The following is a 14,031-nucleotide window of genomic DNA, read 5'->3' on the forward strand; positions in this document are numbered from 1 at the left end:
GACCCAGCAATCCCACTCCTAGGCATATATCTGGAGAAAACCATAATTTGAAAGGATGCATGCACCACGATGTTCACTGCAGCACTATTTACAATAGCTAAGACATGGAAGCAACCTAAGTGTCCATCAACAGATGAATGGATAAAGAAGATGTGGCATGTATACACACCACACACACACACACACACACACACACACACAATGGAATATTACTCAGTCATAAAAAGAGTGAAATAATGCCATTTGCAGCAATATGGATGGACCTAGAGATTATTATACTAAGTGAAGTTTAAGTCAGAAAGAGAAAGACAAATACGATATGATATCACTTATATGTGGAATCTAAAAGAAAAAAAAAGACACAAATGAACTTATTTCAAAAACAGAAAAGAGACTCACAGACACAGAAAAGAAACTTATGGTTACCAAAGGGGAAAGGGGGAGGTGGGAGGGATAAACTAGGAGGCTAGGAGTAACATATACACACTACTATGTATAAATAGATAACAAACAAAGACCTACTGTATAGCATAGGGAAGTATACTTAATATTATGTATTAACTTATAAGGGGAAAGAACCTGAAAAGGAATATATAGAGAGAGAGATAGATAGATACATAGATAAAGATATAGATATACATATATATAAAACTGAATTGCTGTGCTGTACACCTGAAACTTACATGATATTGTAAATCAAGTATACTCCAATTTAAAAATTTTTTAAAAATAGATGCTGTTCTTGCCCTCATGGAATATGCAATCTAGTGGTACAAACAAGATTACATAATGACACAAATAGCTGTGGTGACAGGTAAAGAAATTTACTGAGGAAGGAATGTCTGGGCTGAGTCCTACAGTATGGATCCTATGTCTCAGGAAGTGTCTCCCGGGACTGAAGATGAAAGAGCAGAAGATTAACCGTTCACTCAATACGTTAGTATTTGAGGCACTACATTAGCTACTAGTACAGGAGGTGAATGTGACTACGATGATTTCTTCCTCTGAAGACTAGGGGGAGACTAGGGATGGGGCAAACTGGAGGGAGTAAGTGTGTACAAAATAGATGCCAAGGCATATGCTAGAATGCAGTCAACATCAAATGGGGGGGGTCAAGAGATGGGGTTCAGAAGAGACAAAGATCTGTCCTGATAGAAAGGTTGGGAAGACCTTGCTGAGAATGGGCCTTAGACTGGACTTTGGAAATAGGCAAGAGGTGGTGGAGCCACCTGCTTCAACTTGACCATGTGGGCTTTGGCAGTGAGCACCAAAGCTGACACCACCCTACTCAAAGGAGGACACCCTGCTCATGTAATATGCTCCCCTGTATACTCAATGTTGTATAGTCTCATGGTGATGGTAGGAGGGCAGATGGGAGAAGGAAGCTCACCAAAGGCTGAAATGTAATGTTTCTCCAGCTAGGTAATAGAGCTTAGAACTAAGTTAATTTGGTTTAGAGAAAGAATGAAGTGATATTTGATGTATCTTAGGGTTCTGGAATAAAAATCATACTGTGGCCTTTGCGTTCTCTCTCCCTCTCCCAACATGGCGGCCTCAGCAAAAATGAAGAATAGGAAGGGGAAGACTATCTCCCTAACAGACCTCCTGGCTGAGGATGGAGGGACTGCTGGAGGAAGCACCTATGTCCCCAAACCAGTCAGCTGGGCTGATGAAACAGATGACCTAGAAGGAGATGTTTCAATCACTTGGCATAGTAATGATGATGATGTGCACGGGGCACCTCCAGTCGACCATTCCATCCTGCCCACTGCTCCACGGGCTGCTCGGGAATCCAATATCCACTGGAGCTGTCTTCCCAAATCGCCACCCTACCCTGCTTTTCTAGGGAACCTGCCCTGTGATATGATAGAAGACTCCATTAAGGGATTCTTTAGAATTCCTTCAGAGGTTTAAATATGAGCGCAGTGCGTTTATAATGTGAACCCAGCAATCCTGAGAGGTTGAAAGGTTTTGGTAACGCTGAGTTTGAGGACCTGGATTCCTTGCTCAATGCCCCGAGCCTCAGTGAAGAGTCTCTAGGTAACAGGAGAATTCGAGTGGACGTTGCTGATCAAGCACAGGATAAAGACAGGATGATCGTTCTTTTGGCAGAGATAGAAATCGGGATTCTGACAAAACAGATACAGACTGGAGGGCACGTCCTGCTACAGACAGCTTTGATGACTACCCACCTAGAAGAGGTGATGATAGCTTTGCAGACAAGTATGGAGATCGTTATGATTCAGGCCGATATCGTGATGGGTATCGGGACAGTTACCGTGATGGCCCACGCCGGGACACGGATCGCTACGGGGGCCGAGATCGCTATGATGACCGAGGCAGCAGAGACTATGATAGAGGCTACTATTCCAGGATAGGCAGTGGCAGAAGAGCATTTGGTAGTGGGTACCGTAGGGATGACCACTACAGAGGAGGCGGGGACCCTATGAAGACAGATATGATGACAAGATGACCGGTCATGGAGCTCCAAAGATGATTACTCTCGGGGTGATTATAGGCGTGACGATAGAGGTCCCCCGCAAAGACCCAAACTGAACCTAAAGCCCCGGAGTACTCCTAAGGAAGATGATCCCTCTGCTAGCACCTCCCAGTCCAGTCAAGCAGCCTCTATCTTTGGAGGAGCAAAGCCTGTTGACACAGCTGCTAGAGAACGAGAAGTAGAAGAGCGGCTACAGGAGGAACAGGAGAAACTGCAGCGTCAGCTGGATGAGCCAAAACTAGAACGACAGCCTCGGGAGAGACACCCAAGCTGGCGAAGTGAAGAAACTCAGGAACGGGAACGGCCGAGGGCAGGAAATGAGTCATCACAGACTGGGACCTCAGCCACACCTGGAAGAAGTAAGTCAGACCAGGATGCACAAAGGAGAGAGAGTGAGAAGCCGCTAGAATATGAAACACCCAATAAAGAGGAAGACTGTCAGTCTCCAGCTTCTAAGCCTCCCAAACCTGAACAGCCTCTAAAGGTAATGCCAACCCCTCCACCAAAGGAGAATGCTTGTGTGAAACGAAGTTCTAACCCTCCTGATCGATCTCAGAGCTCAGACACAGAGCAGCAGTCCCGTACAAGTGGTGGAGGGAAAGTAGCTTCAGCTCAACCATCTGAGGAAGGACCAGTAAGGAAAGCAGATGAAAATAAAGTAGATGGGGTGAGTGCCCCAAAAAGCCAAAGTGGAAATTCCAGCCATGGTCCAGGATATGGAGGGAACAAAGACCACTGGAAGGAGGCAGACAGGAAAGATGGCAAAAAGCATCAAGACTACAGGTCTGCACCTGAGCCAAAGAAAGCTGAAGAAAATCCAGCCTCTAAATTCAGTTCTGCAAGCAAGTATGCTGCTCTTGGCATTGATGGTGAAGGTGAAAATGAGGGAGAAGATTACACCAAATAGACCTCTGCATTCTGTGCTTTCTCCTAGTCTCTCACCACCCTGGAACATTCGAGAGCAAATCAAATCTCTATCCAGACAAGACAAAATAAAACTCACCATCTCCTGGAAAAAGAAAAAATCATACTGTGCATGATTCCTATCCTCAGGGAGCTTACCGTCAGGAGGATGGGTGGATAAAAATGTGTTAATATTGTATTTGCCACAGTGCAATTAGTGCCATAGATAAGGCCTCTTACAGGGCATTCAGAAGAAGGAAAGACCACTTGGTAGAACCAAGAAAGGCTTAGAGTATGAAGTGATATTTGTAATAGCTCATTAAGTATAGAAGGGGTTTCATAGAGAGGAGGGAAGGGCACTCCAGGTAGGGAAAAGAGTTTGAACAAAGGCTTATGAAACATGTCCCATGTTCTAGGGCTAGAGATGAATCTGGTGCTTCTAGGGAAGATGGACAGAAAAACCTTGCCTTCTCCTGGCTCAGGGTCTGATCATTCCCTACAGGGACAAGTCCCCATTGAGAATCACTATATTTTCATTGTATTCCCCCAGATCAGGGATATTTTATTGAGATATACTTCATGTAGTTTATATTAAAAATTGACACAAGTATTTATTATTTGAAATACAGTGTAATATTGGACATGCTTTTTATAAAATACAAAGGACCTTTAAGGACCCTCCCTTTAGACTCTGACTCGCTGCCAATATTCCTCCTCATTTGAAAATCATCAGACTTTCCTTGCTTTAAGAAAGATGTATGGGGAGCTATGAGAGTTCGTATTGGGAAGTTTGGGTCAGACTTAGCAGTTAATACTGAGTGGACACAGAAGAAAGAGATAAGATCAGAGGACTCTGGTCAGAGTAGGATGGACTTAATCAAGGAAGACATCTTTGGAAGGGTACCATGAACCAGGCATTGATGAGCATAAAGAAATGAATGTGAAGGGATAGTACGGTAAGGGGAATAAATGTCCACTTAGTTCTATGTTGAAGAATAAGCAGATAATGAATGAATAAATGCAGGTGCTGTGAAATTATTCAAGTGAAAGATCCTATGGATAGAATGAGCCACCAAGAGACGGTTTCTCCAAAGATGAGTCGCAAAAAATTGGAACTCTGTAGGTTGATAGCAGATAAAGAAAAAAAGGTATTATTGCTACTGTCACATGAGAAGAAAAGGTGTCCTTGGGGCTAACTGAAATTGAGTGCTACCACCAGACTGCTTACCTGGAGTCAGCAGGAGCGGTTGTTTGCCTGAGGAGTACCCTGGGAATTTTATCTATTCTCAGTTAAAAATCAGAGGCCTCTTCCTTTCATGTGAAATAACCCCTGAAAATCTCCTGGGATTTCAGCCGATTAACTGTGAGCAAAATTCAGGCAGAAAATAGAGGCGATGGGCAGGCTGTGGTATCAGCTGTAGAACCCAGGGTATGGAATTGGATTTAATTCAGCAGAAAATGATTTCGGGGTGACAAGCCCACCTATTTGGATGCCCAGGCCTGAAGCAGAGTCAGTAGTTTTGGTGGTCTGGCTGCCCAGTGACAGCAGCCTGGATTCCTCTCTCCACAGGCACCCAGTAGCGGGAGGGAGGGAAGAAGACGGGGAGAAGCTCATCAGTCTCCGGAGGAAGGAGAAGCTTGTTTTATCTGAGATGCAGGGCCTGCTGCCTAAAAGCCAAGCACACACAAAGGCCAGCTGGGGGGCCTGGCCTCTATAGTGTGGATGCGGCCAGGGAACACTTTGTAGGTGGCTCTTGCACAAGCGTTCTACTGCCATGTTTTAAAGAGAAGGCAAAGCACAGTTATTTTCTAGAAGGTTCGAAACCTGGTCGGCTCCCCTTTTCCCTGCCCAGGTTCTGAATGATTTGAGAAGGAAGATAAAGGGGAGACAGATAGAAGCCAGGACGGAGGTCACAGCTTTAGTCTGTTAATGCCTCCAGAACTAGGTATGCTCGTACCCTGCCACACACATGCTGGAAAGCCCAAGCTCTGGAGCAGTTCCAGAAACCGCCTGATCCCCAAGGGCAGCTCATTCCCTGGAGGAGAGAAGGGGGGCTGAGACAAGCAGGCCCAGTGGTTCTCAAACTCATCAATCTGGTCCTTGATGGGATGAGGTACCAGCTGCATGAGGAAATAATACCCTCCTCTGAACCAAGTGGTTTTCCTGATTCATTTAGGAACTAACTCAGGACTCAGAGGGTAGCAGCTTCTTCTACCCCTCCCTTCCCCATTCCTTTTAGACCTACTGTGGGCTTTGAAATCAACTGGCTTCTCTAGGACTTTATAGTAAGGAAGGCAGCTTCAGTTCCAGTTTCCTTGAAAAGGCATCCAAAAGGGCTTCCGAGGTTGAGCCTATTCAATTCAGTGAATTTCTCTCAGATCTACTAGAGGAATTCTGGATACTGGGAGCTGACAATAAACCTGTACTCAGCATTGGCTACATAATTTGCAGAGCCTAGGCTGAAGGGAAAATGCAGGTCCTTGTTTCAAAAGTTATTAAGAATTGTAAGCCAGTGACAGCATAGCATCGATCCAAGTTTGGGACCCTGTCTATACAAGGCCTGGTGCAACTGCAAAGCTCCCACACCGTGAAGTTAGCCCTTAGTGCTTACAGATATTATTTATGGTCTCTGGGCTATTTCCTTCCCTTCCTGTTCTCCAGTCAGGAGCATCTCTGTCTGTCTCCCTTTTACACACACACACACACACACACACACACTTTAAATATAATTTATGTATAACATGTATAAGAGAAATTGCACTTATCAGAAGCGTACAGCTTGATTGATTTCCACAAAATAAACACATCCATGTAACCACATCATTTAACAGAACGTTACCGGAATCTCAGAAAACTCTTTGTGTTCCTTTCTAACCATTACCTTGTTTCTTTTGTGATTGGCATCTTTCATTCAACTGTCTTTGTGAGATTTACCTGTGTTGTTGTATGTGGCTGAGTTTATTCATTTACCTTGCTGTATTTTGTCATTGTATTTATTCATTGACGTTATTTGTTCCTTCTACGGTTGATGAACAATTGGGTTGTTTCTAGTATTTGGCTATTACAATTAGTGCAGCTGTGCACATTCCAGGGCATCTCTCCTGGTGCATATGTGCACTTATTTTGTTGGAATTGCTGGCTCATGGATTAAGCTTATGCTAAACTGTAGTGGTTACTAGTATTTCCCCAAAGTGATTGACCAATTTACCCCCCTATTAGTAGTAAATGATGTTCCATTTGCTTAATACTCTTGCCAATGTTAGTTGGTCTTTTTTTAAAACTGTTTTTATTTTGGCCATTCTGGTTGGAAGGGTATAAAAAATTATTTATCCCTTGCCTAATTTCAGAAATTATGGAAAGATTCTCAGACGTGTGCATAAAACACCCCTCCTATCTCAGCTTCTCTCTGTCCAGTGGCTTCACTTTTTGCATCATTTTTTTTTTTTCTCCACCTGGTGGCAAAGAGAGCCACAGCAAATTCTATTGCTATTAGAATTTGGAAAAGGAGAACCCTACAGACTAGAGGAGTCAAGGAAGACTTTGTGGAATTGATGGGATTTGAGTTAGATTTCCAAGCACTTGGAAAAGGTGAGCAGGAGGGGAAGGGATCCTTAGGTGGATTAAAGTGGAGAGAGTGGTCCCATCAAAGCTGTTCCGGCTGCAGTGGCAGATTCGCCTCGGGAGCAATGGCTGGTGAGGGGCCAGAGTGTGCAGTGACTCCCTGTGGCTGAGAAGCTAGGCTGCTACCACTGGTTTGCTTGTGCCTGGTTTAGAAAAATTAATCTGGCCAAGGTCCATTCAAGGGAACCCAAGAGGAAAAGCTGGAAGCTGGCCAGGATAGGAGGAAAGGCTGATGGAGGGTCTGCATTAGGGTTCTCATTAGTGTCAGAAGACCAAAAAGGAGTTGGATGTATTTGGAAGGAAGAATGGATTGTCCTTCGTACTCCTTGTTCCTGTGTCATCGTCATAGGAACAAGGATCTTCATAGGATGCCTGATTAGATGGCTCCTGGAGAGGCACCGTGCTGTCTCCTTGTTTGGGTCCTTCCCTCCTTGCCTCCAGTACAGAACAAATATATAGATATGCATACGAGGCACCTCTCATGAAATCGTTGTCTAATTGACTAACAAAATTGTGGCAGTGCCTCTTGGGCCCAAATTTAGAAGAATGTTATAGGATTAAACTACTTGGGTGCATTTCAGCTGATTTCATGGTGTCTCATGGTGGAAAGGAAGGTTTCTTTTATTTGTTTATTCATTATACTTCTGTAAGGATATGAAGATTACTTTGGTAGTTGGAAATCTCAAATATATATTGAATACATTTGTACCTATGATATGATATAGGCTATTTTGTATAGTTCTTTTTCTCCATGGTTGCAAGTGATGACTTCCTGCCAGGTCGGCTGGAAAAGGCACAAGTTACCACTTCAATTTCTTTCACATTTTAATACTTGCATATCATGCTATTTGTGTATGAAGTTGACTGTCTCTCTATAGGGATATATGTAGATCTTTTAAATATTTAAAACAATATTTCCCCTAACAAATCCCCACAAGAACTACTAGAACTGATAAACAAATTCAGCAAGGTAGCGGAATACAAGATTAACATGCAGAGATCAGTTGCACTTCTTTACACTAACAATGAAATACCAGAAAGGGAATGTAAACAATCCCTTTTAAAATTGCATCAAAACAATAAAATACTTAGGAATAAAACAATATTTCATTCTGCCCCATCCTCAAACGCCTATTTTAGGATGCAGGAGATATGTACCTAACTCTCTCTTTTGTGTCCGGAAAGCATGAGCACAGGTATAGAACCAGCTTTCAATGGTTTGTGCTGAAGGGAGGTGGTAGTGGAAGGTGAATGGCCAGGGGTCTCCAGTCTTTGCCAGGATGAGCCACTTCCTTTCTCGCCTGAAGCCAAATGGTTGTTATTGATGTATGTGTGTGTCTGTGCATGTGGGCATCTTCAAAATAAGCTGAGGTGGGTGAGAGTTTGGGGAGTAGTGTTCCAAAAGAGGGCTCCTATTAGCCAATGAATAGGAAAGGTTGTAGATTTCTAGAGTGATGGTTTCCTGCCCTTTGCCCCACCATAAATGTCCATAAGCCTCCGGACAAGCCACCTACACTCACCGGGCCTCAGTCTCCAACCGTCTAGGCTGAACTTAAGGCCATTTGTCCTACTTTTCTCTCAGCTGGATTGTGAGTGTCACATATATGTGAAAGGTCTGTATAACATAAAGAATTTTTGTTATTCGCCAAATAAACGCTTCAGAAATCCTTCAGAGATTCCCCGTGAGACATTTAGACTTGGACCATTTGACTTGGAAGCATTAGAAAGACAGGAAAAGAGAATATTTATTACCAGTTCTTATTTAGGCAGAGTTTGCTTATCCTGTCTATCAAAAATAAGAGCCAACAGGCTGGAGTGGTTTTGATTGGATCACGATATTTCTCCACATTCGAATGGACTCCAAGGGTCTATTCCAGCATTTGGGCCAGAAGATATGCATGTTCTGGAGGGGAGCAAGTTTGTCTACGTGTGCAATGGCCCTGCGCTGGCTGCAGACAGACGATGGTGTCATGTCCCCGCCACGCTAGCCATCTCCATCGAGCAGGTTGCCTCTTCCTGCTCTGAGCTGGGTGGGTGTCGAGCCCTGGAATTAAATCCTATCAGAAGCAAGCTTCTGCTTTTAGCAACTCAGGCCACTCTGGACATTTTAACTCTGAGAAGCTGGCCTTTTCTCAGGCACTGTTCATACTTTGGGAGAGAAGAATTATCCCAGCTAATATTTCTTGAGAATGTATGCACCAGTCATCATTCTAAGCACAGTCCTTCTGTGGACTCATTTAGTCCTCCTAACACTTGAGGTAAGTAACGTTACTATTCCTGTTTTACAGATGAGGAAACCGAGGTGTGTAGATGCTTGATAACTTAAATTCCACTCTGCAGAAAGTGACAACATGGGTGATATTCAAAAGACGTAACAACTAGGATGATCAAAACACTGGCCAATCAGAGGCAAGGCTGTGCCCGCTCAGAACAGATGCTACCTGTAAACAAAGCTGGCGTGGCTATACAGGTCCCACTGGCTGAGCATCGCCCCAAGTGGGGATTCAAACCCGGGCGGTCTGGCTGCAGGGTCCACATTCTCCCCACTCCTCTGTACTGTCTCTTTGCTTTCAGAGTGTCTGGCACAGGGTAGATGCTCCATCAATAGTATGCAAAATTAAGGTGCTATGGTCCAATTGCTCCCTCGTGAGGGCTTCCTGTTTGCTCTGTCTCCTGCGCCTCCTCTTGGCACCTATGACAATGCCCAGGGCATGGTCGTGCTCTTGTGGCGCTATTCATAAGTGTTCTTCTCGTTTCTGCTCCACGGTACCCCTTCTTCCACCCTTTCAAGATCCAGGGCTCACTCACCTCCTTCCAGCCTCTCCCCCAAACAAACAATCCTTTACTCTACATGTCAATACTTCCAACAGTCCTGCTTTTGCTCTCTCACATTGTCCTATGCCATGTGATGGCTTCCCTGAAGATATTGAGAATCTGTGGTTCTCAGGAGGTGCCTTAGGCTGGTTCTGGAAAAAGTGGGGCAGGGAGAATAGGCACATACAAGGGTTTAATGACCAAACCCAGGAGGCCCTTCAAGTTCCAAAGTGTCTTTTAGGGAAAGAAATAGAATTTATAGACCGGAATTTCTCCACAGATTAAAAACTGACATAGAGTTTTCTGATTCAGTAGGTCTGGAGGGGATCCTGAGAATTTGCATTGCTAACAACTTTCCAGGTGATGCTGCTGCTGTTTGTCTGGGTACCACACCTTGACACCATAGCACCTTATTCCTCTGTCTTTAGAGCCAGCCCTCCTCTACTTGAGGGGAAACTATTATGGATTGATTTCACCTGGGAGCTCCGGGCTCAAGGCCCAGGGCCTGTTCTAGTCATTTCTCAGTGGTGTTGGCCACATCCTCTTTATGGGCACTTGTGTGAAGATTTTATCCTGAGCAAACTCCAAACAGCTGGCCTTGCTGGCCTGAAACCGAGGGCTGCTCAGAGTGTGACGTGGTATGGTGGTGGCCATGGACAGCCAGGAGCGCATGTGATCAATGTCTGCTAGGACCCCATCAATCTCCACTTCCACATGCCTTGTGTTTTCCCATTGGGATCCTGATGTGAAAAAGCACAAGAGAGGGGCTTCCCTGGTGGCGCAGTGGTTGAGAGTCCACCTGCCGATGCAGGGGACACGGGTTTGTGCCCCGGTCTGGGATGATCCCACATGCTGCAGAGCGGCTGGGCCCGTGAGCCATGGCCACTGAGCCTGCGCGTCTGGAGCCTGTGCTCCGCAACGGGAGAGGCCACAACAGTGAGATGCCTGGTGGAAAACATCCCTCTTACTGCTCCCCAACCCCCCTCCCAAGTTTTCATCCTTAGAACAGTCAATCTTACCTCTTCTCTGGAATCTTCTCCAACCTCTCTAGATAGGTTACAGCTTTCGCTTCTGGGCTTCCTGAGCACGTCTTTACCACCACACTTGTGGCATCCATTTAGACTGTGAACAGCTGGAGGGCATGTCTCTCTGCCTCGTGGATCCTTGTCAAAGTGCAGGACACACCATAGGTACTCTCTGAATGTTTGATAAATGAAAACAAAGGCAACGGTTAGGAAGACAACATAGCACAACAGGTGTAACGTAGTCTGGCTTTGGAGTCATCAGACTTGAGTGTAGTTCTCAGTTTTGCCATTTGTTAATTGTGTAACCTTGTATAGGAATTACTTAACTCAGCTCATTCTCAGTTTCTGATCTGCAAAATGGGTACAACAGCATCTTCCTCATAGGACTGTTGTGCTATTAAGATAATGCATATAAAGCTCCTATCACTGGGCACAAAACAGGTTCTCAGACAATGATATTTATTACTGGGAGAACCATGTGCTGAACAGATGAGGGGTGGGTGGGCACAGGAAGAGGAGTCCTGGGCCCTTAGCTTTCAGGGTTTTACCCGATATCATCTTTCAGCCTGATTTATTGAAGTGGGACAAAGCAAGAAGCTCTAGAGGGTAGATGTGTCCTATCTGAAAGGACAGAGCAGAGAACATGGAAAGAGATAAGACAGACCCAGCAGGCACTTCACAACCTGTCTGGCCTTTGTTTCCATTTCTGTGTTTGTTCCTAATGGTGTTAATTCTCTGTCTGCTCTCTTTCAGGGCACCCTTTCTGTCTGTATACATCAGTGGACCTGAGCCCGACAGTAAAACCTGAATCGGCCTGTGCTGGGAACTGTGACACCAGGGATCCGTGTTTAATAGGTGTTTGGGAATGCCGTCGCTTATTAGTGTACACGATATGTCAGGGCTATTAAAATACGCTCCTTGTTCAGTCCTCTAAGCTGCACGTGGCTCTTGTATTAGCTAACCTCCCTTTGGTGCTATAGAGAGATACGCCATGTAATGTGGCAGACATCCTGAGTCCTGGTATCACACTAGTATCAGTCCGGTTTTCCTCCCCCTCCAGGCATATGGACGACAGGCCCCCTGTAGTTGGGCAGCACCCTGAGCCTACTCCTGGGTGACCTGTGAGCAGAGGCAGTGGAAAACCCTCACAGCTCGCTCTGTCTTTCCGAAGGCACATGATCCTGCAGGAGGCTTTGTTTTAGGGGCAGAGCTGCAAGATTAAAACGACCTGGACCCTGAGCTGGACTGTGAGGCAATCTCCCTTAAAGAGGCACTCGTATCACCCCAAATCCTTTGTTGCATGAAGCCACTGAAATTTGGAGGCTGTCTGTGACTGTCAGATAACCTGGCTCATTCTAATAAAAAAATCAATGAGAAAACATTACAAGTCATTTCCCACTTTTCCCACCATCAGTAGGTTATCTGCCTGTGCTTTTCATATAGTAGCCCAGGCACATCAGTTTATAATTTTCTTGATAATTGTGTTTCTGGCCTGGAGCCTTTCCTGTATTCGCCACTCCCCCGCCTAATTTTGGAGGAATCATATTCACCGAAACTGTTCAAGATGAGAGCTAGATGCCACCTGGTTGGACCAAACCCACCCCTATCCTGCTGAAAAATATTTCTCTTTTGCTCATGGTGAAGAAAGTGTACGAGCTGCTTGGTAAACAGAATCCGATCTCCGGATGGATCTTTTATTGATAAAGTCTAGAGACATACATGAACCAATAATTAACCACTTTGTCTACTTTTATCGTTTCTTGTTTGTGTGGCCCCAAATAAGAGGAAGTAGCATAGTGTAGCTATGTACATGACGGACCATGAAACTGGGTTTCTAGAGGAGGCTTGACTGGGATCAGCAGTGTTGTTAAATGTAATCCTATGTCTAGGTCCCTGTTCACAGATCCCAAAGGCACTGTTCCTATTGTGTGTGTTGGAAATGGGGTCTCTGTGCTCAAGAAACACAATGTTGACTGCACAGCATGGCAGGGCCTGAATGTGTCCCATCTGCACCTCAGTTCCTCACTGTGAAATGGGGCTACTACATACTTCCCAGACCTCTAGAAAAGACCCAATGCTTTGTACTTTATAATTTTACTTTTTCTTTTTTACTGTGGGTAAATTTCTAAAAAATCCACAAACAATAAGGACTTCAAAAGAACCCAGGATCAGAAACATGGATGAAATCAGAATTCTGACTGATAAAGCGTCCTATAAAACTCTCAGAGGTGTATCAGGATCAAGTAGGTTGGAGGACTAACCTTGTCTCCCTAACTACCTCCCTGGGGCCAGATCTGGCCTCCTGATTATTTTCTGTAAATAAAGTTTCATTAAAACACAGTCAAGCAGACTTCCCTGGTGGCACAGTGATTAAGAATCCACCTGCCAATGGAGGGGACACGGGTTCAAGCCCTGGTCCAGGGAGATCCCACATGCCACGGAGCAACTAAGCCCGTGCGCCACAACTACTGAGCCCGTGCTCTAGAGCCCGCGAGCCACAACTACCGAGTCTGTGTGCCGCAACTACTGAGGGCCGCGCACCTAGAGCCCGTGCTCTGCAACAAGAGAAGCCACCGCAGTGAGAAGCCCGAGCACCGTAACGAAGAGTTGCCGCCTCTCACTGCAATTAGAGAAAGCCCGCATGCAGCAATGAAGACCCAACGCAGCCAAAAATAAATAAAAATTTATTTAAAAAAAAGCATCTCCTTAAATTACTAAAAAAAAAAAAAAGTCAAGCTCCTCCATCTTACACAATGTTCATGGCTGTCTTCACAGTACAATGGCAGAGGTGAATAGTTGTGACAGGAATTTATGGCCCACAAAGCTTAACTTATGTAGGATTTGGTCCTTTACAGCCAAGACTACAACAGTGGTTCTCAAACTTAAGCAAGCGTGTTAGAATCACATGGTGGACTTATTAAAATCCAGATTTCTGGGCCTTACCTGTAATTCAGTAGGTCTGGGGTGGGGCCCATGAATCTGTATTTCTATCAGGTCCCATGCTGATGTTGCTTGTCTGGGGACCACATTTTTGTGAACCACAAGACTAGGGATTATTGTTGTCAAGCTCTACTGATGAGACAAATTCTCATGGAACAGAATGGGCCTCAGCTGTGCCTAGGGCGCTTCTCCAGTTTCCAGAACAGGGTCGAGGAAAGGGGGGCGTG

General features: G+C 45.1%; 1 pseudogene; it reads left to right on the forward strand.

The window, feature by feature from the left end:
- The first annotated feature begins 341 nt into the window (after positions 1-341).
- LOC149748596 (eukaryotic translation initiation factor 4B pseudogene) lies at positions 342-9,586 on the forward strand (annotated as a pseudogene).
- The last annotated feature ends 4,445 nt before the right edge of the window (positions 9,587-14,031 follow it).

The sequence above is a fragment of the Delphinapterus leucas genome, chromosome 8 (genome assembly GCF_059928025.1).
Source record: "Delphinapterus leucas isolate spDelLeu-1000000601 "Yukka" chromosome 8, BTC_Dleu_Yukka2, whole genome shotgun sequence".
In the NCBI taxonomy this organism is placed as follows: domain Eukaryota; kingdom Metazoa; phylum Chordata; class Mammalia; order Artiodactyla; family Monodontidae; genus Delphinapterus; species Delphinapterus leucas.